Consider the following 27,267-nt stretch of genomic DNA (forward strand, 5'->3'; position numbering starts at 1 on the left):
ACCAAGGACATAAGGACTGACTCATGAGGTGGGGAGATCCTGCTCACTGGAGGTATGCAAGCAGATGTATACAACCCTCTGTCAGAAATTGTCTGGGCCAGGCAGGCCAAGGACACAAGCAGTTCCAGGATATAGGAGTAGCACATAGGTCTCTTGGCGTCAGAGGGGACAGCCTCTAAATGAATGGAGCCGGGATTCCCCCAGCCTCCTATAGGTTGTGCAATGGATCTACCTCTGTCTTGAGTGAGGTCAGTTTAGGGCTGTCACCAGATGCTCCATAAAAAGGTCAAGTCCAGACCTGCCTCCTCATTGCTGGAGTGGTTTCTGCAGGCGACCTTGCCTGATCCCACCGCTTCAAGAGAGGCTGGGCGTGCAACGCAGGGCTGGGCCTGGGTCTTCAGGTCATTGCCCTCTTGTAGCAAAGGACTTGGATGGCATGGGCTGCCCACAGGCTCTGGGACTGCTAGAGACCTGGCAGTTTTTCTTCCAAGCCCATCCTTTCAGAAGTAGCATCCCATTTCACCTTCTTTGTCTGGGCCATTCAGCCCCACCCTGTAACAATCCCAGGGGGGTCTTCTTGCTGTCCCCTTCTGAGAGAGGCAGCTCTTGGAGAGCCCAGGAAACCTTTTTTCCTTGAAGAAGAAAAAGCAAAGGAAACAAAAGGCTAACCAAAGAAAAAGTAAAACACACTTCTCTACTGAGCCGGTCCTCCAGTTCCTTCTGGGCACCGGGGAAGGCAGAAGACAGTGAGTGCCTCCAGAAACACCGTGGGCTCCCAAGCCAACTGTGTCTTGGGATCTTGTTGGCTGCTTGAGTCAGACCTAGTGGAGAAGGACTCCGGAGGTCTTCTTCCCAGCCAGGAGGTGGCTGGGGACTTCCCAGGAGCTGGGGAACCACACTGGACACTCTTCTCCCCAAGTTGGTTTGGGTAGTAGTGGATCTGGTAGACCACCTGGGAGTCTTCCCACCCCCCTTTTCTTTTCTGGTGGCACTGAGGATGGAACTCAGGGCACTGTGCATGCTAGGCAAACACTTTGCCATTGGGCCGCATGCCCAGCCCTTTTAAACTAAGTTATCCTGGCCAGGTGCGGTAGTGCACACCTGTAATCTTAGCTGCTTGGGAGGCTGAGGCAGGAGGATTGCAAGTTCAAAGCCAGCCTCAGCAAATTCCTGAGTCCCTAAAGCAACTTAGAGGGACCCTGTCTGTAAATAAAATATAGAAAAGGGCTGGGAATGTGGCTTAGTGATTAAGTGCCCCTGGTTCAATCTCTAGTCCTTCCCCCGCCCCCAAAAAGAATATAATTTAACCTCTTTGAGCTTCTGTAAACGTGTGATGAAAGTGTGCATCTAAGGATCAAATGAGGTCACAGGATGGAAAGTGCATTTTGAAATGCAAAATCCTACCCAAATGTGTTAGATAATGGTCACTGGTGACATAAATAGAATGGCAAGTCCTTATCGTTAGGCAGCCCATCTTTTCATGTTAGGCCACAAGAGGGCAGCCTCTCTCCTGTGCCCTGTCCTGCCCCCTCACCCACTCCTCCCAGAGGGGCTTGTCCAGGCCTTCTGCTAAGTAAAAACCAGTGTAGACCCTTTGGGAAGAGCCTGGACCTGGGGACTTCTCACCAGACTTGTCACCGGGAGTACGAATTGCTTTCCTCCACAGGACAGAGGCACATGGTGTGGCCTTTAGGGATGGTTTTGAGACCCTTAGTACGTCTCGGGTTGTGTTGGGCAGTGGTCTCAGCACTGGTTTCTGCAAGTGGAATACAGGATCTCTGTCTGCATGTGTGTGCTGGAGAGTCTGCACAGGGGGATCCTTTGGTGTCTTAAGCACTGTCTATGCAGCTCCAGGCACATGTATGCACCCAGAAAATGCTTGCTGAGTGGTGACAAGCAGGAAGCTACTTTAGGTGGCAATTTGCTGCTATTCCTGTCCACCCTTCTACTGTGAGACCCTTGCAGATCTCAGATCACAGTGTGCAGAAGTCAAGAAGCCCCAACATAGCTGGTGATACATTCCCTAGGGTGTGGCATAAATTCTAGAAGAAACTGCAGCAAGGATAAGGGCCGCAAGCCTCCAGAAGGCCCAGGCTCTCCCTAGGCCCTGTGTCAGAGCCGAAAACCATTGGGTGCATGAACCGAGCATGGTGGCCCGTGCCTGTAATCCCAGCAACTCCAGGGACTGGGGCAGGAGGATCACAAGTTCAAGGCCAGCCTCGGCCACTTAGTGACGCCCTATGCAACTCAGCAAGACCCTGTCTCAAAATAAAAAAAATTAAAAATAATAAGGGCTGGGGATGTGACTTAGTGTTTAAGAGCCCCTGGGTTCAATCCTTGGTTAACAAAAAAAAAAAAAGAACAGAGCATGGTGGGAGGAGCACCTGCTGCCTGGGGCTTCTGCTCCTTGGTTCCTAAGAGTGCCCAGCCCTTCTGAACCCCAGGCTTCCAGGGAGGAAGTACAGACATCTGGTTTTTCCTTCAGCTTATTCTGGGGTACAAGGACAGATTTAGGTAGGTCCTTGGCATCTGGGAATCATCGTGTAAGAATCTTTGTTCTCAAAATGTAGCAGTTTGGAGGACCATGCTGAGGAGGGATCCCCATGCCAACAGTGTCCTTGCTGGCCCTGCCACCTATGGTACAGCTGAAGTCCAACTTCTTTGTGCAACCTGGCTAATGGCTGGGGGACTAAGAATCCAAATGAGGTGTGGGGTGTGACCTGGCCTCAGATTCAGACTGTGTCTCCTATTTGACCAGCTGAGTCACACTTTTGAGACTGTGAAGGACAGGGTCTGCCATATGACCAGCCCACCAGTGCTCCATGGCCCTTGCTGAGCCCCAAGGGATGCTCTCCCTCCCCCAACCCTCCATGTCAGAGTGTTCCTAGACGTGGTGGCATCTTTCTGAGACATCTGATTGCCTGGATGTGGCCCCTGATTGCTATCTGTGCCACCTCTGGAAGTGTTTGGATATGTGGAAGAACTGGGGGGATACCTTATCTGGGGTTGTTAGGAGGTTCTTTCCCTGCCTCCCCGTCATGTTCCCAGGAAGAAACAGGACATGAGCCCAGAGTCCAGCATTTTATTACAGTCACATAGCACAGGAGAGACCACTTGAGTTTCAGCAAAGGGGAAGCCTTCCCAGCAGACAGAGCCACCATCCAGGAGATGGAGGAGCACAATGTCATGGTTAAAAGCAGAAACACAGACTTGATTTGATGCCAGCTTTGCCCTGCCTTAGCTGTGTGGCCTCAGCTAAGTCTCTACCTCTCTCAGCCTTGGAGTTCTTGTCTATGAAGTAAATAGTAGAACTGACTTCAGTGGGCTGTCCAGAGAACTTAGACAATGCTGGTTCATGTGTTTAGCACAGTCCCAGGCGAGTTATGAATAGTCAACAAGTGGAAGCCATTATTGTAGTTATTCACAAATCTGATATTCCTATGGTCAGGCCTCCCCGGTCTCTGTGTATGAGTCTTATTTCCTAATGATATCCAACATGGCCTGTTAGGAACACAGCCTGGGACATTTGTGGAAACTACCTCGTCCCTGGGAGTGTGGCATCAGACTCCAAAATGAAGATTCTGGGGCATGTCAGTTATCTCTACCAAATCCATGAAAAACACCAGGAAGAGTTTGGGGAAAGTTCTAGTTTTGTATCTGGACCACTTCAGGGTTTTTGGCATTTATTTTGTTAGCATTCCCTATACATAGTCAGGAAGGCAAATTATTTTTTAGGTTTTGCTTTTTGGCTAAGACAGTGACAGTGGCCACTGAACTTGAAATCCATGCTTTCTCTGCCTTTTGCTGTCTGGGTGACCTTAAACTGGTCACCTTACCTCTGAACCTCACTAACTCTACTAACCTTAGTAGAACTTTGAGGATGACACTAGGCATTGGAATGAAAAACAAACAGGAAATTATTGCTGCTTTGTGGGGAACAAAGCAGTGGATGAGGCTTAAGTGGGTCAGTGTCTTAATTGATTGGATCTGAGTATGGTGGTGCAGCCTGTAATCCCAGCTACTCAGGAGGATGAGGCACAAGCTCTAGGCCAGCCTCTGCAGATTAGCAAAACTCTTGCAAATAAAATTTTAGAAAGAAAGGGCTGAGGATGTAGCCTCAGCGGTAGAGTGTAAAGTAGGTAGAGCGCCTAGCATGTGTGAGGCCCTTAGTTCAATCCCCAGTACTGCAAAAAGGTAAAGGAAGTGATTGGGATAGAAGGCATCTGTGTGTGTGTGTATGTGTGTGTGTGTGTGTGTGTGTGTGTGTGTGTGTGTGTGTCTGTAATGGAAGACCAATATATGAATCCTGCCTCTTGTAGCAAGGTTAGGGATTTTGTATGGTATGGCCACAGGGCTCTGCAGTGAGTAGAAGCACCACTAGAGGGCGTCCTGAGTCTTTTTTTTTTTTTTTTTTTTTTATGAAAATATTTCCTTTTTTTCTGAGGCTGCTTTTCAAATCAAACTAAGCCTTATGGTTTGTAGTTTACCCAATTAATAAACTTTTAAAATAAATTTACATGCATGTATTAGTTTCTCAGTAACATGGATACGATACTCTTGTTCCTATCACAAAGCCTGCAGGGAAGGGGGTGAGAGTGGGGAGGGACAGGAAGGAGCTAGTGCCCCCTGATGTCCTGGTTCAACCACTGCTCAGCTGTGTGACTTGGGACAAGCTTCTCCAGAGTGCGACAGTGCTGAAGTTCCCACATCCAGCCTCACAGGGATGTTACGAAATGGACACAGTGGAAAGAAAAGCAACTTAAAGGTCAAGAACGTGGTTCACAAGCCCTCTTACCTCCAGTGCATGACCTTCTCCTTGACCCTCATCCCATGGGGCACTGCTGGGGTGGGAAGGAGGCGAATCCAGCTGCTAAACCGTGACCTCAAGAACAGTATTTCCAGGAATCCCCATCTTAGCATCCAAGGGATTCCTGGGAAAACTGGACCGTGAGGACAAGGTGGGAGAGAGTAGCCTTCAGTACCAAGGCTGCCACATCCCTACGGACCAGCTGGAGTTACGTCTGCATTCAGCCACAGCTGCAGCGGCCAGCGTGGGGTGCCACGTCTCGCAGGATGCAGCTCATTGCTCTGGGAAGAGTAGTGACTGGAACTTCAAGTGCCCTGGAAAGTACCTTCCCTGTCTCAAAGCCCAGACTGATGATGTCCATCAGAACCATTTGGCAACCCAGATCCCAGCCTTAACCCCCTTCCTCCACCTCTGTGATGTCCATGGGTCTCATGTATTGCTGAGGCTCCAGTCAGAGGGGTGAATCTAAACCAATCGGGCAGATTGAGTTCCCAGTCTCTGGTAATTTCCTCACTGATGGCCTCTGGCAAATCACTTAACCCCTGAGCCCTGGGTTTCCTTCATTATAAAGTGGGTCTAGTTGGGAGATAAATGAGATCAGAGAGCAGGGGAAAGGAATCCATGGGATTAATGAAAGTGTTCTGGTCTGTTTTTGCTAAAGTGACCCAAGGCGACACAAGTGGGCTTCTCCTGCTCCCCTGTCCTGATTCCATAATTACACTGATGGGTAAGAAGGTGGATCTGGAGGCAGACAGATTAGGGTACAACCTCAGCTCAGCACAAGCTGTGTGCACTTGGGCAAGTCACTTAATGGAGCCTTAGTTTTTTCCTCTGTAAAGTGGTCCAGTGACACTGTCCATCTCCCACGCCTTTTGGGAAGGTTAAATAAACTTGTGCCAGCCCAGTGGCTCTCCTCTGCTGCTCATTGTTTGTCCAAAGCCTCTGGGAGAGTGCATACATTTATGAGATGCCTTCATGGTTTAGGCAACAGCCCAGAGCCAAGATTAGGAGCTCAGAGAGTAAAGACCTTGACTCAAAGCCCAGGACTTCTGGTCTCCAGGGCTGAAAAGGTTTTTAGGAATTGTCTGATCTACACATGATGAATGGGTTTCAGCTCCAAATCATTAAGAATGGCTCAGCTGAGCAGGCTTCTGAAGCTGTATCCAAACACTTCAAGAATGGCTGCCTTGGCGAATTAGCAGTCTGCTGTGGGCTCAGAAAGAGGATGTGAGGCAGATTACTAGACACACTCTCCACTGAGTGGCCCAGCACCTCATGCAACAAACGGACATTTGGGTTCACTGAGGCAGGGCCTGCTTGGAATTATAAAGCCCATAGTGATACTGGTAGGACCTCCCCACCTCTGCAAGCTGCTGAGGGTCTGCAGTCTGTGAACGCCCGTTCTTCCTGGTACTTCACTTACCGCTTCCAGGCCGATGGCTGCAGAACAACTTCTCCCTTCCCGAGCTACAGTGCTTCATCTCAGACTCCCAACTGACCAGAGATGCAGCACTGCACCTCAGGCTGGGGGACAGGGCACTGCACTGCTCCGCTCAGTGGCCGGTGGTGGGCACGCCTCCCTGGACAGGAGAAGGGGCATTAGAGGGGACCTAAGCTCCACTCCTCCGGCCATGCCCAGGGACTGCTGGAGCTACTCAGCAGCGTTTCCTGACCATGGCTTGCCATTGGAGCCCTTTGGGATCAAACCTCAGCCTTCCTTTTCTTTTCCTTTTGGACTAGAGATTGAACCCAAGGGTGCTTTACCTCTGGGCTACATCCCCAGCCCCTTTCATTTTTTGTCCTGAGACAGGGTCTCACTAAATTGCTGACCGGTCTCAAATTTGCCATCCTCCTGCTTCACCTCCCCAGTCACTGGGATTAGAATGCCACTGCATTTGGTCTTAAATGTTTTTTAATCACAAAGGGGTGCGACCACCACTACAATCTGTTTTAGAATATTTCATCATCCCCCAAGAGAGAAAGAAAGAAAGAAAGAAGAAAAAAGGAAAGAAATAGGGAAAGAAAGAAAGCCCTCTTCTTAGTCAACCCCAGTCCTAGGAAGACCATTTTCTCCTTCTGTACATCTTCCTGTTCTGGATGATTTGATAATTGGAATCAAGCAGTCTGGCCTACCTTTCTGACCCTATGTCTCATCTTTATGTGTGACATTCCCCAAACAGCATCCTGATACTTGATATTTATTCATTAAACACTTGATCCTACCCCTCTCCCTTCCCATCCTCCTCCTTTTTTTCCTACCCATCTTCCCAAAGTAACTTTTCAAAATGCAAACGTGCTCATATTTTCCGTGGGCTTATACTCCTGAAGGGGCTCTCCATTGCCTGGTGCTGGACTGTGCCCCCGCTCAGGACACCCTGCCCCACCTTCTTCCCCATCCTGGGACCACTCTTTCCCTTTACTCCTCTTGAGCTGTAGTTTTCACTTGTGACCACCTCTACCTGTGGACTGCAAGGCCCACCTGCAAGGGCAGGAGCCCTGGAAACTGTCCTCAGTCCCTAAGTCAGGGTCAGGCAGTGTGGATGCCACACGAACACTGGTTGAATAATGAATCATATCCTCAGACTTGCTCTTTTTAGGGGAGGGGGTTATTTGTCTGGGCATCAGACCTGATTAGATTTCCAGTTCCCTGAGGACAGTGCCCCATATCTTGTTAACTTAGGAGTCCCTAGATCTTGCTGATGGCTTTCTACAGGATGATGGGCTACATACAGGGAATACCATGTGGTGACTCATTAAATGACCATTTAGATAATTCACGTTCTTCTCTGGGCCTGACTTGGGTGAGAACTTCCAGGTGAGCAAAGCTCTTCCCCAATTCTTCCTGCTCTGCCAAGCTCTCAGGCTCTGCAGAGGACCCTCTGCTTTGGCTGCTGGCAAATGTGGTGCCAGGTGACATATGTCCTCAGAGGTGTGTGAAAGCAGGGAGCAGCCTTTCCTTAGGGCTGGGAGAGAACAGAAAAAAAAAAAAAAAAAAAGCCTCCATTAGAAACAAACAAACAAACAAACAAACAAACAAACAAACATGTTTCCTCTGCCTCCAGCAGAAATCTGACATCAGGCCTAATCTGAGCTCTGGGAGGAGCAGGAGGGCATTGTCCTCTGGTCTGTCGTTCAGAACAGGCCACTTCTGATGGCCTCTAATGGAACAGCCCTGCCTTCTTCTTATCTGGAATTTTCCTGCAGAAAACTTCTTTCCATCTGCATTTGGCTAGCTAGCCACTGGGACAGTGGCCTCATTTGGGGATCAGGGACAGCCTGTCTGCTCCATACCCCGCAGCTCCTGTTTCCTGAGAGGGGAGGTGTTTAACCTGACAAAGGGAGGTCTCAGCGAGAAGCAGGCTGTTATCCTGAAAAAGAGTGGCTTCACTCCCAGGAGCCCAGCTGAGAAGGAATCCCTGCCTTCCCTGGGTGACTGTTGCCAAAGCCCTCTCTTCTGTACCACCTTCACATCTGGGAGTTGGTGGCCTCAGCACTAACTCAGTTGTTCCCTGTTCATTTGCTTTCAGTCCTTCTATGTATCAAGGGGAGAAATCTCGATTTAGTTCTGTCCTGCCTCTGAAACCTTTCTGACTCCTGCTTATCACCCTCCTGGGCTTCAGGCCCAGGACCTTGCCAGCTAGTGTCAGGTTAAAGTGTAACAATGTTGTTTCATTTTCATTGTATTTATTTTTAACTATAGACAGTGTCACAATGTTTCATTTAAGCATTTAACACTTAAGCAACCGTTTCTACTTAAGCATTCAAAGGGACTCAACTTACATTTTAAAACACCAGGATTGCATGCAGAAATAAAAAACGGATCATGGAAATGGCTGAGTTGGGGAAACATTCCCAATGCCATTTGAACTTCAGACAGCTGGTGACGTCCACCTCCGATGGAGGACTAGGAAGGGGAAGTGACCATTCCAAGGTGGCAGAGCCTGAACTCTACCAGGGGAGGGGACTGTATCTACCACACCCTGTGGGCAGAGGATAGTACATCAAAGACAGCATCTCCTAGGCTTAGATGCAGGAACCGGCAGAAGGAAGCGCCATACTTCTCTAGGAGGAACCGATGCCCAGACAGGGCTGAGATCCAGCCTTTGGCCACAGGAAGTCTTTGCCTCCATCTCCACTGGGCCCTTGGGTCTGTCCTTCCCCAGGCTAGAGGCTGCCTGGGCCTATCCCTTTGTATCTAGGGCAATCATGTTGATGACTGTAATAAGAGCGGTCACTGAATGAGCACTTTAATTGTGCAAATCCTTGTGGACCACCACAGGCTCCAAGGAAGGGAATTTTGCAAAGGCACACAGTGAGGACCTGCACTGGGATTCCTAACTCAGAAGGACAACCCCAGGTCCCTCAAGCTAACCTGCACACCTGATGCCTCATCTCTTGACCAGTGTCCCAGACTCATCACCACACCTGTTCACACAGCAGAGCAAGTTGCTCATCTATGTGCAGAGGGAGATGGAACCAAATCTGACACAGTCCTTGCCCTAGTAGGACAAAGTCAGCTGAGAGAGAGGAAGGCAGCACTAAGTGGGTCAAGAAAAAGCCTGTGAAAGGATTGCCAAGGGCTTAGGGAACAAAGAGGCTTGGATCCCTGGGGCAGCTGGGCAGGCTTCCTGGAGGAGGAGGTGCTGCGGCTGGGCTGGGAGCGGGGCGGAGGTATAGCAGGATGCCCTTCCTCCTGGCTCTCTGGCCCCAGGAACATTTCCTTTGAGTCTGGACTGGCAGGCAGTGCTTGTCCCAGGCCCTGTCTCCTTTAAGTGAGGACATCACTGAGAAGGGGTTTTATGGCCCGCATTTCACTTACCCCATGAAAGTTTCCTTCACACTGGATCCCACTGGAGATGATGGAAGCCACTTGGGAGTCCTGGTTCTGTCGCCAGTTGGTAAGTTACTTCACACCAGACCCCTCTCTTCCCTGTAATACTCTTTCCCCTTCTGTTAAAGGAGGTGACTGAGCCAGGAGGTGTCAGAATTTTACCTGGTGGCTTTCAGTGCTGGCTGTGGGTGACTTGGGGACTGCTCCCAGGAGAACACGCTCTTTTCCCCTCCCTTTCTCCATATCTCCGGGAACATTGCTGGGTTGGGGGAACCTGATCGGTAGGCTGTTGGAAGGCTCTGGGGAAGGGTGGGTGAAGGGGAGGCTGGGAAGGAGAAAATAAACAGTGGCTGTCTGGGTTTTCTCACCGGCCTAGGAGAGGAGGCTGCCCAGGGCTCCTTCCCTTATATGGCCTGGCTGCTCTGGGCTGGGAGCCTGCCCAGCACTCCCCACCTCCACCTCCAGGCAAAGGACTGGGGGACACTGCTGGTCACCTGGAGCTGTGCTGCTGTGGAGGCCAGAGCAGGACCCAGAACTTGCCCCAGTAATCACCTGTGTAACTAATTGTACTGTTCTGGCCTCTGGGTGGGGAGGATTCATGTGGGGATAAGGGATAGCGGGGAGGACCCTCCAGAGAGGAGGGGACCTACCTGGTCCTGACTTGACTCCCAATTCACAGTGTGATCTGGCTCAGCCCTTTCTTCTCTGGGCATCTGTTTCTCCTGTCAAATGAGAGTATGGAAAATGATAATAAATCCTGTCAGCCCTATGGGGTAGGAACGTTTGAATTCCTATTTTGCAAAAGGGAAAACAGACTTGGAGAGGCCAAATTATTTGACTACAGCTATCCAGCTGACGGGTGTGAGACAGCCTTCCAACTTGGGGCTGACTGATGTCAGGGTCTGGTTCTGAATGGGCTGAGACTCCTCTTGGTGGAAAAATTCAGCCACTCAGAGGTGCTTTATGGAAAAGAGACTCCATGGGAGCCACTCCCCTGGAAGGCTCCAATGCCCAGTGAACAAGCTCAAAGGGGACAATTCCTTTAAGCATCAGGAAGAGGAGCTACAGGTCATTCATTCATCTTGGTGTTCTTAGAACATCACATAGTGCTAGGCACAGACTCAGGGCTCAGGAAGGGGTTCTGTGGAATCATCGAATGTAAAAGCCACGTGGTCACCCTGTACCATGGGCATAAGCCCCTAACTTCAAGGCACATTCTCAGGATTAAACAAAACCATCCATGAAAGCCAGGTGCAGTGGCTCATGCCTATAGTCCTAGCTACTCAGGAGACTGAGATAGAATTGCAAGTTCAAAGTCAGCCTCAGCAACTCAGTGAGGCCCTAAAGCAACTTAGAGAGACACTGTCTCTAAAAGATTTTTTAAAAGGCTGGGGATATGGCTTAGTGGTTAAGTGCCCTAGATTCAATCCCTGGTGCCAAAAACAAAACAAACAAAAAATCCATGAGAAAGCACTGAGGTGTCACATTTAAGATGGTCTTGTGCTGTGCATGATGACACATGCCTGTCATACCAGCAACTTGGGAGGCTGAGACAGGAGGACTGAAAGTTTAAGGTCAGCCTCAGAAACTCAGTGAGACTCTAAGCAACTGAGTGAGACCCTGTCTCAAAATAAAAAATAAAGTGGGCCAGGAATATATAGCTCAGGGGCAAAGTACCCTGGGTTCAATCCCCAGTACCCTGACCCCACCCTGCAAAAAAAAAAAAAGGCCTCACAAGTACCTTCTTTCTTCTAAAGTGCCTGCGGTGTCTTCCCCAGAATGATCTCTTGAGCTGACCACTCATGGGACAGAGAGGTGAGAAGTACATGTACTCCCAGCCTAAACTCTGGGTTCTAGTTGGAGCCTCAGGCTGGTCCCAAGTCCCAACCAGGCAGCACCGACTGTGGGAGAGGCTGGAAAGAGGGAGGGCGAGGGGTTGGGGGTGGGGGCTGCTGGGAACAGCTCGAAAATGTGCCTCACACAAGCACTAACTTCCTGTGTGCTCTTGAGGAGGCCTTGGAACCTCCCTCACCCCATCCATCATCCTGGCATCCTCTAGGACCCCTTCCCAGCCTTGGGGGTGGGGCTTGGGGCTGAGGACTGTCAGTGTGGCTGACAGACCGCAGCTGGCAGCCCTGCAGGCCTGCTTAGTGTTGGAGCTGGACAGTGGGTGTTGGGTGGGGGTGGGGGAGGCGCCTGCAGCCCTTCTAATCCAATTTGTTTAGACCCAGTCTCTGTGACTCATTTGCTAGCGGGAGGACTGGGTGCCCACTGTGCTGGGGTGCACGTTTGCACACATGTATGGAGCGTGCAGAGGTGGCTGTATTATGTAAGATAGGCCTGGGCTTCATCCCTCCGTCTCACATGCCCAGGTGTCAGCTCCTTGCTGGAGCACTGCCTTCTTCTCCCCTGCCTCTCCCCTCTCTTCCCACATAGGAAAGGAACCAGATAGGGCTAAATCTTCTCCCCACTTTCCCATCCACATGGCGCCCAAAGTCCCCTCTGTAACTCCCTGTCTGTGTGACTCTGAGTGAGTTTCTTTACCTCCTGGGCCTCAGTCTCCCCTCCCAGTCTTACAAAACTGGTATATGCCTGTTCCTCTGTGTGCATGGAGGTGTCTTCAGCAATTGGCAAGAGTGGGAAGAATGTGATCAGTGGTAGATGACTGCTACCCTGTCTCGGGCTTCACTGTGTTCTGTGTGGCCCGCTTGGGATGCAGCCTGCCCCCAGGGCCCCTCTCAAAGCCAGATGACCTGGTTGGTTATTACTAGGCTCAGGGAGGCTCAGTGACTGTCCTGCCTCTGGATTCTGACCCTGCTCATTCCATTCCTTTCTAGGGAAGGTTACTATTGTTCCTATGTCATCTGTTCTATTGGTCGACCTGTCTCGCTGGCTTTGCACTGTTGTTTTGTAGGGAGAGTAGGTGGGGTGATTTCTTGGCTCCTCGTTGATTCTCCCTTCTTTGGTTCTATTTCTTTCCACCTTCAACCCAGACCTCCACAGCCCCAAATGACCCACAGTCACACTCATCTACTGGGACTTTCCTTGGACCAAGTTCTTCTCTTCAGTATTTATTTTATTTTTTTTTTTAGTCTGATGCTGGGGATTAAGCCCACCGAGCTCAATCCACTGAGCCACATCCCACCCCTTTTCATTTTTTATTTTGAGACAGGGTCTTACTGAGTTGCTGAGTCTGGCCTCAAACTTGCGATTCTCCTGCCTGAGTCTCCCCAGTCACTGGGATTATAGACGTATGCCACTGTGCCTGGCTGCTCTTCAGTTTTCTGAGACCTGGTTTCTGGGTCCCGAGTGGCAGGATGGGGAGTTTTCCCAAGGGTCCAGTCTGCTTCAGTTCTGCCTGCGGAGTTAGTTGGGGATGTGTGGAGGGGAAGTACTCACAGTTTTGCTTCCAGGGCTGCCTACCCTCTCCCTCCTCTGGTCTCCAGGAGGCGCCCTCTCTGGGGATTTTGCTTCTTTAATGCTAGGGTGGTAGGTAGCCTCCACCAGCCAGTGCCTGTGCCTGAAAGAAATAAAGACCCCACCTATCAGAAGGATGCTGACTACCTTATGGTCAGAGTCCTGGCCTCAAAAGTCCCTGATCAGGCTGCCAGACCCTGAGCGACTGAGGAAGGGTCCTTGGCTATCTCTAGTTCAGAAGTCTTGGCTTAGTCTTGTGGTAGTGCAAACCTGTAATCCTAGCCACTGGGGAGGCTGATGCAGGAGGATGGAGGCCAGCCTCAGAAACTTAGTGAGTCCCAGTCTCAAAATAAACTAAAAGGGCTGGGTATGTGGCTCAGTGATAGCCTCTGGGTTAAATATACAGTGCCACACACATGCAAAAGTCTTGGGCTCAATCCCCTAGAGAATTTTCAGGCCCTGAGGGTTCTACTATCCCTGCTTTGCTGCCTAGCTTTGATTTTCTTTTTCTTTTTCTTTTTTTTTTTTTAAACTTTATAATTTTTTGCAGTGCTAGGGACTGAACCCAGAGCTTTGCACATACAAGGCAAGCGCACTACCACTAAGCCACATGCCCAGCCCTGCCACCTAGCTTCGAAAGAGGGTCTTCAGAGAAACTCTAAGGTTCATGATCAGAAGGAGTCACCTTCCCTTCCAGCACAATCAGGCCCCATCAGCAAAAGTACTGGTCTGGAAGGAAATTTCCCAGGGGCACTTCTGACCAGCAGCCACACTTCCAGCCTCACATATAGGAAAGGAGCCAGATAGGGGTTGATAGAAATCTGGGACTAAGTGAGACCTGTGACCGTCTCCAGAAGTACAAGGCTTGCAGCCTGGGAGATGCTCCCCTGTGAGTCAAAACACTCACAGTCCCTGCCTGGGGTGAGTTCAAAGAGGTGGTGTGGTTTGCTCAGGGTCATCTGCCAACCAGTATCAGAGGCAGACGTGGATCCAGGCTCTGCATGCTCTATTCAGCTGTCCCTTGAGCGTGGGCAGGAGCCAGCTGGATGACCACCAAACAAAGCTCACATCGTCATGGTCATTGCAAAAGCCCAGTGGCCTCTCCTGGCCTTGCTTGTTTCCAAGAAACATGAGGGGCTGGGAATGGGCCACATCTGTGGGCCAGATGGCACTGCCGTGGGGAGAGAGCCAGGGCTCTGCGTGAGCCCATGAGGCATGCTCATGAACCTGGTTCTTTCCAGAGAGACTTCCTTGCCACAGCTCCCTCACACAGGCACGTGTCCTACAGCCTTTGCTCGCCTTGGGCTCTGGGGCCCAGGTTTCCGCCATATGTTTGGAAAAAATGAAGACACTGGCCCTGCCTTTGGGTCTCACCCCTGGCACTTATTAGTTGTGTGACGGGTGTCTTCACTTCTCTGACCCTTGACTTCTGACCTCTCCACCTTATTTGTGAAGGTCAAGTGAGGCAGATGTCAAGTGCAAGCACAGATCCACGCAATAGTAAGCCCCGAGCACGTGGCCACAGCTCCCATTGGGCAGCCAGGATGAGGGTGAAAGTCCAAGCTGGCATCCAGGGCAGATGTGGAAGCTGGCTGTGGGAGCCCAGGAGTCCTCCTCCTGTCCCCTCCGTGCATGGCTTCCTTGGGCCTCTATTCCCAGGACACCCTCCGCCCCTTGTCACCCCCACCGAGTTCACCAGCCTCACACGCTCCCCGCTTCCTCCCCAGGGAAGGGAGCTCCCGGACTTTTCAGCAAGCCCTGGGAACGGGGTCTGAGCTGGAACAAATGAAGCAGGGAAAAGGGAAAAGAGGGAAGAAAAGGGGTGCCAGGCTTGCCCAGAACCCCAGAGCCTGCCTCCATTAATGCAGCCACATAGAGGGTCCTACAGCCCAGGCCTCCTATGGGTCCTGTCACCCCGGCCTTCCAATGAGGCAAAACTGGGAAGGAGTAGGAGGATAGGAGTTCTTGCCCATCTGTCTTCCTGTGTGTCAGGCACTTTGGGATCTGCTGCAATTCTAAGAGCAGCTGACAGCATCCGGGCTTTTGTGGTACCTCCCTCTTGTCAAAGTATGCACAGCTGATCGTCATGATCATTTATGACTTAGTTATCACTCTTAATCACCATTTTACAGATGAGGAAACTGAGGCTCTCAGAGGTTACAGCACTTGCTCAAGGTGACAAGTTAATGTCAGTGTCAGGCAGCCCAACATGCGATTTCATGGCTCTCCAGGAGACCCGGATTATTCATGGCACCGTTCTTAGAGGGATAACATGGGTCAGGATCTGGTGGCATTTTCCAAGTGTGTGTTAGTCTTTGGGGTGGGGGATTGTAAACAGAGAAACCACTTTGTCTAAGTGGAAGCCATCTGGCCCCTGGTGAAGACCACATGTCACTGAAAGCAAGGGGGCTTCTTACATGTGTTGTTCCTCTGCCTCTTTCCCCAGTATCTTTTTCTTGCATGCTATCCATCTGTAAAAAAACAAGAAACAAAAACTACTACTATAATAAAGGAGTTGGTTCTGCCTTTTGTCCTGACTCTTTGTGAAGAACAGGGGCCTCTGGGAGTTCAGGATTATGTGATGTTTTGGGGATAAAATATGAGTTTCTTTTGGCACAAGCTGCATGAGAAGAGCAGTAGGTTAGGCATCAGGCATCCTGTACATATGTATGCTGTGTGATCATGGACAAGGGTCTTCCCCTCTCTGGGCCTTGGGAGCCACTTGCATGTGATGTGGTAGGGAGAGGACTGTACCTCACAGCATACAGGGCCTTCCCAAGTAGACTCCCACCCTCATGCCACTCGCTGTTGCTCAGTCCAAAGCAGGTCTCAATTACCTGGACCAGGGGGATTTTCAGCAGCAGGACTTGAAGTCTTGGAGCATCAGTACTAGAAGCATCTTTGTCTCACATTCATTGTTTGGATAAGGAAACTGGGGCACAAAGAGAAGAAGCCATGAGCTCAAAGTGATGCATGCCACCAGAGGCCCAACTGGTACCCCAGCAAAGGTCCTGCCTCCCTGAAGGGACATGACTTATCAGATAATAATACAGGGGCCCCTGGAGGAAGGTGGGAGAGAAGAAGGCCTTAAGTTCCTGTGGCCTTGAAGATGGAATAATCGTGACTTCCTCCTCCAAATAACTTTTGGCCCTTCCTAGAACCAGATGGCGGATGTTTGGAATTGATGTTGTAAATAGTTTTTCAGAAGGGGGTGGGGGCCAGATGTGTTACTTTCTTCAACCACCACAAAGATCTGAGAGAGGGAGCCGGGAGAGGGAACCTGGGTATGAAAAGATTTGGGGGAAAGGGGGAAGGGAGGGGGAAGGAAGAGAAAAGAGATGTGAGGTGGGGGGAGGGAAGACCTAGGGAAGAGACACTGATGGAGATTGAAAGCAGGAAGGCGAGAGGAAGAAGCACAGAAGAGAGAGGATGGGAGAAGGAGGAGGAAGAGAGATGGGAAGGGGGCTCCAGGGTGCAGGCGCAGACAAGCTCCATCCTGACTTCAGGAGCAAACCCCTGGGTTTTCTAAAAATAGCTCAGCCTTTCCCCCAGCAGGGCTGGCGGCAGGGACGAGAGAAGCACGCTTGCCCTTTTATGGTAAGAAAAATCCAGATCCTTAGAGAGAGGCTGAGCTGGAGCCTCTAATTCTGGATGACGCCCAGAAGTGGGGTCTGGGGTGGGACAGGACCTCATGGGCATGACTGGGTGGGATTTCCTGGCCTAGGTCCCGTATAATCCCTGAAAAAAGGACTGAGGTAGGGGGCCACCCAGGAAAGCCCTGGGTCCTGGTGGATCCTGACTGCTGGGGTACAAGGCTCATAGGGACGTGCTCCACCCTGCCTCCCTGCTTTATGGAAGAGAAAACTGAATCTCAGGGGAAGGATTGTAGGCTCTCGCCTGAGTTTGAGCTATCCAGGTGAATGGATGCCTGGGTCCACAGGAGGATGACTTTTGTGCCTGTTACTCTGGAGGGCAGCATGGTCAGTGGAAAGAGCACTGATGTGAGAATCAGGTGACCCATGGTCTCCTTCCAGTTTGCCCATTGCTTGCTGTATGATCCCAAGCAGTTTGCTGACCTTCTCTGGTCTCAGTGTCCTTCACTGGAATGATCTTTAGGGCCTTCCCAGTTTTTTCTCTCTCTGGGAAATTCATGGCTGCAAGTTAAACTTGGGCATAGAAGAATTCATTGACTGCCGTTTTCTTCCTGTACCTGATCCACTTCCTGCTCCAAGTAAAGTCTAAGATGAAACAGAAACAGGGAGGAGGCCCCAGAGGAGACTAAGACAGATCATGGATGGAACCCCTGACTTCTCCAACTGGTTGGGTCCAGCTGTCACTGGATACACTGAGGCCCAGGGGACCTTATGTTCAAGTTCATGCTAGAGGTCAGATGGAGAATTGGGGCAGAGCCCTCTCAGCCTTGGGCTCTTTTTTCTGCAGGAGGTCTCCCACCTATAGCTGCCAACAGCTTGGGGACCATCTATGGCCACACAAAGAGACTCTGTGGGCAGAGAAGCAAGAAGCCAAGATAGGCTTTCATCTTCCCACTACCTTTGAAGACAGTGAGATCCTTGCTTGGTTCCTGCCTCTCCTCTGTCCCCCCTGGGGTGTGAGGAGCAATACCATAGTCTCCATTTTTGGCTAGAAGGCAAAGACACCACAAGTATGCTCAGGGGGCTGATCTTGGGCAAGCTTCTCTCTGTCATCGAGTCTCAGTTTCTGCATCTACGACACAGGGACAGAGACTCCGATGTACTTTGAGATCCTTTGCCCTCCAAAAGGACAAAGATGCTATGAGTTTAGGATTGAACACCAGGAATATTTATTAAGTATCCACCATGCCATCTCCCCAGGGTGAATGAGATGGAGATAGTGTGTTTTAGCTTTATAATCAGTGTGAGGTGGGGACTCATTGCCCAAGGTCTCTGGAATGTCCAATCCTGAAACCCTTCTGTCTTTATTATAGGAGCCCCTGAGATCAGGTAGGTCTGGTCATAATGATCCAGGGATGCCTACTGGTCTGGTAAATGTTCATGTGCAGTTCCCCAGGAACTTCAGGAGGCCTAGCTTACTCCTGACTTCTCTAACATGATTGTCCACCTCTCCAGGTCCTGGAAGGTGGGAGGATGCCCCCAATTTGCTCTATACATCCCTTCATAGCCTCCATGTCTCTGCAATCTCTTCTGTGACTCAGCCCAGCATGGTTGCTTGATTTCCTTTTCCAGCCTCCTGTGACATCCTCACCCACCACTGGGAGAAAGGATGGAACAGAAGAGGAAAAGGAAAAAAAATAAAGCATCTTGATTCTAAATCAGAAGTTTTCCTGTGACCCTCCTGGAATTTCCATGTGGACTCTAGGGAGCGTGTGAACAGGACTCCCAGGGACCCTGGCCCCCTCCGTCTCATTCCTGCAGGGTGGAAGGCCATCAGCTGAATGTTCCCCAGGGACCTCTGTCTCACAACCAGGCTCCAGGTCTCTCTGGCCAGGGCTTGGCTCCCCTGGGAAGGGCAGAAGGCAGCAGTGGGATGAAAGGAAATGGGAGGCAGGGTTCCCGAGAGGCCCTTTCGCAAAGTCAGGGCAGAACTGATGTCATGTCTGTCTGGAATCTGACGAGCAGGCTGCTCTGGGGAGGCGGGAGACTCAGCTCTGTGATTATCCCATAGCAGCTAGAGTTGGCTTATGAAGTTCCAGGCTGCTGGTGGGAAAGGCCAGAAGCCTCTGATCCCTAACTTCTCTCTATGTCACTCCTGCTAATCTTGCATACTTCTGGTGTTGGCGAGCTCACCATTTCCAAATCCCTCTACCTTATCCCTCTTTGGACAGACTATTGGAGACTCCTTCCTAGTATTTTGTTGCTATCTGTTCCTGTGGGGCTTGATACTCTATCTTCTGGAGCTGCAAAGAAGTTCCTGCTCCTCAGAAGGTCAGGAGAGGTCTGCAGATGGTGAATGCAGCTCTTGGGTTTCCTGTCCCTCCTAATCTCACCATGAGGTCTCTTTTCCCAATGTGTGACACTGGAGAATTGCCCAATGCCCACATTCCCAGGTCTCTTCCCTGCACTGGGGTTCTTGGTTTGACAGTGTTTTGGGGAAGGAAACAAACAGGTTAAAGGAAGGGACTGACAGACACCAAAGAGGGCTTTCTCAACCTCTGTGGCTGTGGTTTTGATTGTCAAAGCCACTTCACAGCTCAGGCCTTCCCCACTTTGCCAGCCCTCTCCCTCACTGAGTTCTTCTAGATTAATCCTCAGCTCCAGCCAGATGGGCTTGTCTTCTGAAGATGCTCACATCTGTACCCCTGTACGTGGGGCTCTCCTTCCTTCTATCTGTCCAGAGCACACCCTTGCTTCCCCACTGAACTGTCTCCCTTCCATTACAAACACTGGGCCTCTTGACCTGAGGGGTTCAGTGGGTCGGGGTGCTGGCTCCAGGGCCCTGGCTAGGTCTTAGCACACTGGGTCACAGGCCTGAGGCCTAGCAGGCTGTGAGAAGGCTGACCAGAGGTCCCTAAGCCTAGCGGTGCAGCCAGGGTGGTGTCATAGCCTCTATAGATGCCATCCAAGGCCAGCAGCTTCATTCTGGACACTTCTCCCATCCCCATTTCCCTGGAGGAAGAGGCTAAGGAGAGGATGGGTAGAATCTAGTGGCAATGGAGCAGTGTCTGGTTTTGTTTGGACCAGGGATTGAACCAGGGGTACTTTACTGCTGAGCTACATCCCCAGCCCTTTTTATTTTGAGACAGGGTTTCCTTGAGTTGTTGAGGTCCTCACTAGATTACTGATGCTGGCCTCAAACTTGCCATCCATCCTCCTGCCTCAGCCTTCTGAGTGCCTGGCAGTATAGGGGCATTGTCACTATGCCCAGCTGAAGCAGTGTCTGTTAAGCCTGTGGGTCCTCTACAATTCAAGGGCAGTGTGGGTCTGAGGAGGGGTCTTTAAGGAGAGGCCTTGGCTCGTGGCTGATGAGGACTTTTAGGGAGGTGCCAGGGTCTAGCCTGTTGCTCCTTCAAGTCTTCAATAACCTGGGGGAGGGACAGCCCAAGCTGATGAGTGCTAAGTGTGCCAGTCACTCTAAGGGCTACCCGAGTTTCATCTCGCTTAATCCAGACCATTCAGTAAGCTAGCGAGGCAGGTCCTCTTATCATCTCTATTTTATAGATGTGTCAACTGAAGCACAGAGAGCCCAAGTTGCCCAAGGTGCCACAGCTGCTTCGAGACAGAGGCAGAATGGAACCCAGGCACCCTGTCTCCCATCTGGCATCTCCTGCATCTTAGCCCCACTCCAGAGCTCGCTGACTCCCCTCTACCTTCTTCACTCATCTGGTGAACACAAGATCTGCCCCGCTCATGACAGCCCTGGCTCCGGAACCAACCTCTGTCTCCTTAGCTAAACCAAAAGGGGCTGAATAAGCTGGGCTCTGGGGGCCAGGAGAGTTGGGGATCCATGCTGTGCATTAAGGCATGTTTTGGATTGGAGAAAAGGTTTCAGTGGTGAAGCATTGCCGCCAAGAAGCCTCTTTTGTAAGCAGGGAGGAGACAGGCCTTGGTGCTCTTGCAACGTGCGGTGAGAACTGGAGCCCCGTGCGGCCTGTCTAGACAGGCTGTTAGCAGGCGGCAGCCACTGTGGGCTCTTTCCCCCAGATTCCTGCAGCTCAGTCCCCTGGGTACCTCTGACTGGACTGTAGCAAATGCATTCTGGTGGGCTGGGGAAGGGCCACATGGACAGTGCCCACTCCCACCCTGGGGCCTGTGATTCCCAGAGCTCTGCAGCTTGCTTGGCATATGAAGAGCAAATTTCTAGATAGGCACACAGATAAGAGCCCAGCTTCCTGCAGAACACATGCAGTTTTATTTCCATTCCTTCTCCCCCGCCCCCCCCCCCCTTTTTTTTTTTTTGGTGGTGCTGGGGATGGGACCTTGGGCCTCTTGCATGCTAGGCAAGTGCTCTACCCCTGAGCTACATCCAGCTCCATCCCTCTCATTGTTTACTAGATAAGCTTGATACATACGAGGCGAAGTGTGCAACATATATACTTCAAGAAACCTGGTCATTTCACAAGTGATCATTTTCACCTGAGACTGTGGCCTGCTGGTGGGAGTGGAGCTGGGTTTGGCTGGCCACTATGGAAAGGACCCTGGTGCTTTCTTATAAAGCTGGAAGGTACATATGCAGGACCCAGCAATCCCCTCTAGGTAGAAACCAGACAACTCCAGCCTCTGCCTGCCAGCAGACAAGCACAAAAGTGGACATAACAACAACTGGAAATAGCCTTTATTGTGGCTCTTTGAACCATCCCAAGGTCCTGAGCCCCAGGGACTGTTTAACTGCAAAATTGCAGAAGGAGGCAGGGCCCTAGCACCGCTCAGCAGTGAGGACCTCAGAGACCATCCAGGGAGCCCCAGAGGCTCACCCAGGGAGTTTGACACAGCCACGCAGGTCAGTGGTGGTCGGGGCCTGAACTTCCTATTCTGTAGGGCTATATGTTTGCTCCTCCCCAGAAAGGGCTGATTCAACTCCTCTCTCTCCAGGGAAAGCAGTGTGGCTGGCTGAAGGGAGAACAGTGGCCTCAGAGCTAGGAGACTTGGGTCAAGCCCTGGGGCAGCCTCCTCACCTCAGTGTCCTCAAGACAGAAAGCCTCCTCTCAGTTCACAGAGGGACTAAGAGCTTGTGGTTGGGGCTGCACAGGCTGGGGTCAGATCCCCCTGAGCCACTTTCTAGCTGCATGGCCTCAGATGAGCTGCAGTGTTTTCCTTTCCTATAAACTGGGGAGGATGGGATCATGCTGCTTCCTGCCTCTCAGTACGCCTGGGAGAACTAAATGATAATTCAAGTGATTCAGCCCAGGACATGGATCCTGGGAAGTCCTCCGTACATATTCTGTGTGCTACTGCAAGGGAGATTGGAGGTTTCTCATGAACTAGGGGTGGCCAAAGGTCAGGGCAGGAGGTTGGAGGCTCCTGGGGCAACCAGCACACACACAGTGTCCAAGCTTCACCATTCATTAAGCCACTTAATCTCTGTGCCTCTGGTATCTCATCTGTGCAATAGGGACACTTGCTTCCAGCTCATAGGGTCTTTTGAGGATTGAATGAATTCATTCATATAAAGGCGTTAGGTAGTTACTAGACCTGTAAGCACTCCACTAATGAAAGCAATGTAATTGTCCTTATTTGTACCACCTTAAGGAGCCCATTGTGAGCAGAAATGCAGGTTCTGTTCCAGCTCAGCTATCAGCTCATTACATAGCCTAGAGCTAAGTGTTCACTCTGTGGCTTCATAGCTCTGTGAGGGTCCCAGGTTACTTACAGCCCAGCACTCCTAAAACTTCCCCAAGCCTAGGAATGCCCTGGGAGCTTGCACTAAAGATCCCAAGGCCACCTGACATACATCAGTAGACAAGTGTGCAGTGGCTCAGACCCCTGCACCTGGGAGACGCCTGGCCCACACATTGCCTTCTACATGCAGGAAAGGAGGTCCCACCAGCACTTAAGGCCCTCCAGCTGGCCATTTGTCCCTCACCTCTGATTTTCAGATCCATCTTGCCTCCTCCCTGAGCCTGTCCTCTCTTGAGCAGCTCTGAATACTCCCTGCCTGGCTCTTATCCCTCTTCTCTCTAAACATAGCTAAGGTTACCTTGCCCTAAAAAGGTACAGGGTCTAACTGTACTGTCACACCAGCCCCTGCTCTTTAGGGGCATAAGCCCTTCCCTGCTGCTAAGAGCCATGCGAGGTCAGAACCAGGATTGCACCCATTTCACAGAGGAAGAAGGTAAGGCTCAGAGATGGCAAGCGACTTGCCCAGGGTCACTCTTCTGATAAATAAACAAGTCAGAATCGGGCCCATTCAACTGGATTCCAGAGCCTCCTTCAGGATCTTGGGCCTTATATAACCAGAAGTAAGAAGGCAAGGATGCTGAACAGCTTAGCACAGGAGGCCTGTGCTGCATTTGGGGCTGGATGTGGCCAGTGTGTGTTCTGAGGAGCCTGCCTGGATGTTGTCTGTGTGACCCTGAGTCCCAGTCCTAAGCTTCGGCCTCTGCTCAGCCCAGCCTCCCACAGAGCCCGTCACAGGTCTCCTGCCTTCCTCCAAGAGTCCTGGCCCCTCTACCTTATCCCCAAGACCCTCCACGATTTTCCCCACATCCTTCCCTGAGGTCCTGCACTCCTGTGTCACTGCCCATTGGCCCTGGGAAAGCTCATCCTGAGGTCTCAGCCAGACACTTCCTGGCCACTTTCCATCTTTTGAGGCTCAGCCTCCAAAAGCTCCCACAAGTTTTGGGCATCTTCTTGGGCTCTTAGACTATGGTCAAAGGTCAGACTTGGCTCAGGGACCTCTTAGAGAACTCTCCAACATCAGCTCCCCTTAGGTTCCAATATCTCTGAAGTTACATCCTGTAGAGAGACCATTTTGCCCAGATGGCGAAACTGTGGCCCAGACACAGAAGGGGGCCTGCCCAGAGCCACACAGCCAGGCACTGAGGGAGCTAAGGCTGGAGCGCAGGCTCGCTCGACTCCACCACCAGTGTCTTTGCCCACTGCTCCTCGTAGAGCCGGTAACTTGTCCCTCAGGACTCTCCGCCTCCCCGCCAGGGCCTGAGCTTATATGGCTTCTTCCCCAGCTTTGTTTCTTCAGACTATTATCTGAAGACAGTTTTCCTTACCAGGAGCCCCCGGCTCTTGGAACCGTGAAGTCAAAACCTCATACAACAAAGAAGAGCACTGTCTACCAAGAAGCCGGGGAGATTGACCCAGACTCAGGCTTGACGTGAAGCTCGGGACAGCAGGGCAGTAACTCTGTCCACTCCTCCTTTCCCATTTAACTGCAGCCACGAGGAGTTCCAGGAGCAAAGGGCCACAGATTAGAGCTGGGTAGGGCTGGGTGGACTCTTAGAGATCATCGAATCCAGCCCCGGGGCAGATAGGTAAACTGAGGCTCAGAGAGGCAGGAGCACAAGGGTTAGCAAAGAGCAAGCAGGGGCGCCCCAGATACAGCCTCCTCCTGGGGGCCCATGCACGGCCCCCTTCTCTGCTACTGATCCTTACCTGTCCCGCAGTCTGGTCCAGGTGTGGCTCCTCGGGGCCTGGAGATGGGTTCAGCCTGTTTGGGGCATGGTGGGGGGTGTCACTGCTTCTCAACTAACTTGACCCGGCCTCTGGCACCCCTTACTACCACAGGGGCATTTTTAAGCGACTGGCACTGGGTCCCCCTCCCCTTAGCCCCTTGCCCATGGTTCCCTGGCCAAGGAGGCCGATCTGCCTTTTACCTTATATGAGCTGAAGAGGCGAGCCTGGTGTTGGGGCAAGGCGGGTCCTGAGTCCTCCCAGGGCTCCCATTGGCCCAGCCTCCAGTCACATGACTGCCTCGCCTTGACCTGCCCCTGGTGCTGAATGTTGCTTTTACCCCCTAAGGAAGGAGTGGTTGACAATTTTCATATTTCTTCTAAATTTGGAGATTTCAGACAATGCTGGGAGGCTTGGCTCCAGCCGCTGGAGACCCATGTGGAAGTCATTAAGCTTGAGAAGGGGGCAGGGAAAGAGGGAGGTAGGGAGACAAGGAGGAGGAAGGGGGTGGGGACGAAGTTCTGAGGGCTGCCAGTTGTCAGCCTGGGAACATGAGCAAATTCCCTGGGAGAAAGCTATGTGTGAGAATTTCCTTCCTCTCCTGGCCCCTGTGCCCAGAACTGCAGTGGGAGTTCTGAGGTTTTCTGGGAATCCCCAGTGAGGAAGACACCAGGCCTGGCTCCTGGGGGCCAGGGGGGATGGGAATGGTGGGGCATGGGGGGCCACAGGGAAGTGAATCTCTTCTCCTGAATTTCAGGAGACTACTCTTATCATCATGCAAAGGAGGCCCAGTGCCCCACAGAGCCAGGTGCCAGACAGGTCAGGGCTTTGAACCCAGGAGTGCCTGGCTGGGTCTCTTTCCTGAGAAATGACCATGTCTAACCCTGGCTTCCTTTCTCACTGTTTTGGCCACCTTGACTTTCTCTAGATGTGTTAGTGGTTTTCATGCCTTAGGGTCTTTGCACAAACAGTGCTCTCTGTTCAAGGTGCCCTCCTTCCAGAGTTAATCATGACCAGCTCTTTCCCCTCCCTGCTCTGTGCTCAAATGTCACTTCTGGGAGAAGCCGTTCCCTGGCCTCAGTATTCCCTACCATATTCCCCACTTCCTTTCCTCACAGGATCCATGGAGCCCTGTGCTTATCTTGTGTGTTTTCTGGTTCAGTTTCTCTCTCTACAGCTCTTCCAGGAGAGTGTGCCTCCTTCGGGCAGAGTTTGAGTCTCTGGGTTTCCTACCATGCCTGCAAAGAATGTTCAGAAAAGATTTGTGAGGGGCACATGAAAGGCAGTGACCACCAGCAAAGGAGCCGCTCCTGCGGCCAGCCCTGCCCCGCCCCAGGGCCACCCTGGCCCTGTCCTTCAAGGCTCGGAGCTTCCCTTCTGTGGCCACCCCAATGGCCCCCCACAGATTTCGTCCACTGTGGGAAGCCATCCATGCCTAGCAGAATCAGCTTGGCTGAGCCATGGGATACAGAGGTCTGACTCCCAGGAACTGGCAGCCATGGGAGACTGGTTCAGACAGCCGGGGAGTGGGTGGCCCTGTACAGAGTGGCTCACCCCTGAGGATATGCTAATTCTCTAAGCAGAAAGTTTCCCTAACTCCACCCCATCCTATTCCTCACCCTCCCCGTGTGGGCCCCTTTACCTGTGGGGCTATAAATAAAGGTGAAGGTGGGCTTCTCCATCTTGTCAGAGGCCAGGTCTGGTATGGCCTGATCTGTCACACCCCCTCCTATTTGAAGAGTATTGGTTCTTGAGTTTACTGATTAGATAAGTTTACTGGTAATTAATTGATCACCAGCACCATCGTCCTCCTACGGAAGCTCTTCCCCTCACCAATGTGGGACATGGCTGAAACCTCCCACAGTCCACGACCTCAGTCACACTTCCCCAGCTCCATCTCTCCCGTCCTTGGTCAGCCACATGCAGTGTCTGCCTGTCCCTGGCACAGGGCTCCCTCCAGCACATGGCCTGGTGCCATCCTGTGAGGGGCCAGTTAGGGGCTCCTACGGGCATGGGGTGCTGCATCAGACGTTCTCCCTGGCCTCAAGACTCCCAGTCTGCTAGGAGGAAACCTATTCCTTACCCGCTCCCTTCATCTCTCTAGAGGGAGGAGCTCCCCAGCGCTGGCAGGCTTGCTCTCGCTTCTGCCTTTGTGGCTCCTTAACTGTGAGGTCTGGGCAAAATTGTCTAATGGTGGCGCTCTGGGTGTCACTTTCCTCCTCTGTAAACGAGAACAAAAATATCTGCCTTGCTGCATCACCACTGCCAGGGTCCACACCGCTGTCCTGGTGGTGGCCTGAGCAGGACTCCAGGAGTCAACCTGGGCTCAGCTCCACCCCTCTGCTCCCCACTTCCCAGAGGCCTCGGGAAGGTTCTCTTGTGAGCTAATGTCTATGAAACTCACTTTCCTTCTCGTAGAATGGAGTGGACCCGGGTGCCCGCCTCCCAGATCTGCTGCTGAAGGGGAGGTGAGATGAGGCTGTGAGGGTTTAGTCTGGGGCCTGCTTCAGGGCAACTGCTCAACCAGCCTTGGACATTTTTAAGAGTCACAGTACGGGAGCCTGACACACAGCAGACTTGCCATTAATGTCATCCCCTTCCTTCCTGTCCACGAGGATGGATTTTATCCTTGTGCACAACCCTGGGACCAGTGAGAGGTGGGGGGCAGGGAGGGCTCAGAACACCCACCCCCCTCCCCTGCATGACAGCTGAGCCACTAGGAGAGCCCAGAGTAAAGTAAAGTCAGTTCAACAGAACCATCCTGGAAAATCCTCAGGAGACTGTGAAAAGTGAGTTACGCTGCTGTATAAATATCAAGGATTGATTCCTGTTTTTATTTCTTGTGCTTTACGAGTCTTGTCAAGGAAGTCTGATCCTGAGCCGACATGATGAAGATTCAGGCCTACTTTTTCTTCTATTAGGTGCAGGGTCTCTGGTCTAACTCCTAGGTCTTTGATTCATTTTGAGTTGAGTTTTGTATAGGGTGAGAGTTAAAGGTTTAATTTCATTTTATAATATATGGATTTCCAGTTTTCCCAGCACCATTTGTTGAAGAGGCTATCTTTTCTCCATTGTATGTTTTTGGCACTTTTGTCTAGTACGAGGTAACTGTATTTATGTGGGTTTGTCTCTGTGTCCTCTATTTTGTACCA

The 27,267-nt window shown here is 51.5% G+C and overlaps 1 protein-coding gene and 1 long non-coding RNA gene across 8 annotated transcripts in view; one reads left to right on the forward strand and one right to left on the reverse strand.

Moving 5' to 3' along the window:
- Positions 1–7,176: 7,176 nt before the first annotated feature.
- Positions 7,177–24,464, reverse strand: LOC306664097. 6 transcript variants are annotated; one of them, XR_013764636.1, is made up of 8 exons: positions 24,098–24,464; positions 17,132–17,293; positions 15,893–15,987; positions 15,473–15,526; positions 13,038–13,158; positions 10,289–10,360; positions 9,627–9,963; positions 7,177–7,770 (listed from the first exon to the last, which is right to left on the reverse strand). It is a non-coding gene; the product is annotated as an uncharacterized lncRNA (long non-coding RNA). The 6 variants fall into 6 exon arrangements; XR_013764635.1 differs by lacking the exon at positions 15,473–15,526; XR_013764637.1 differs by lacking the exon at positions 15,893–15,987 and having other exon boundaries at positions 24,098–24,462.
- IL17B (interleukin 17B) overlaps positions 7,808–27,267 on the forward strand; it is a 44,328-nt gene continuing 24,868 nt past the window's right edge. The window contains exon 1 of one of the 2 annotated variants that reach the window (XM_079144791.1): positions 7,808–9,705. The gene's annotated coding sequence lies outside the window, so the exon portion shown is untranslated. The remainder of the gene's footprint in view (positions 9,706–27,267) is intronic. The other variant, XM_079144795.1, reaches the window with a different exon arrangement.

The sequence above is a fragment of the Sciurus vulgaris genome, assembly GCF_902686455.1.
Source record: "Sciurus vulgaris genome assembly, chromosome: 6".
Classification (NCBI taxonomy): Eukaryota; Metazoa; Chordata; class Mammalia; order Rodentia; family Sciuridae; genus Sciurus; species Sciurus vulgaris.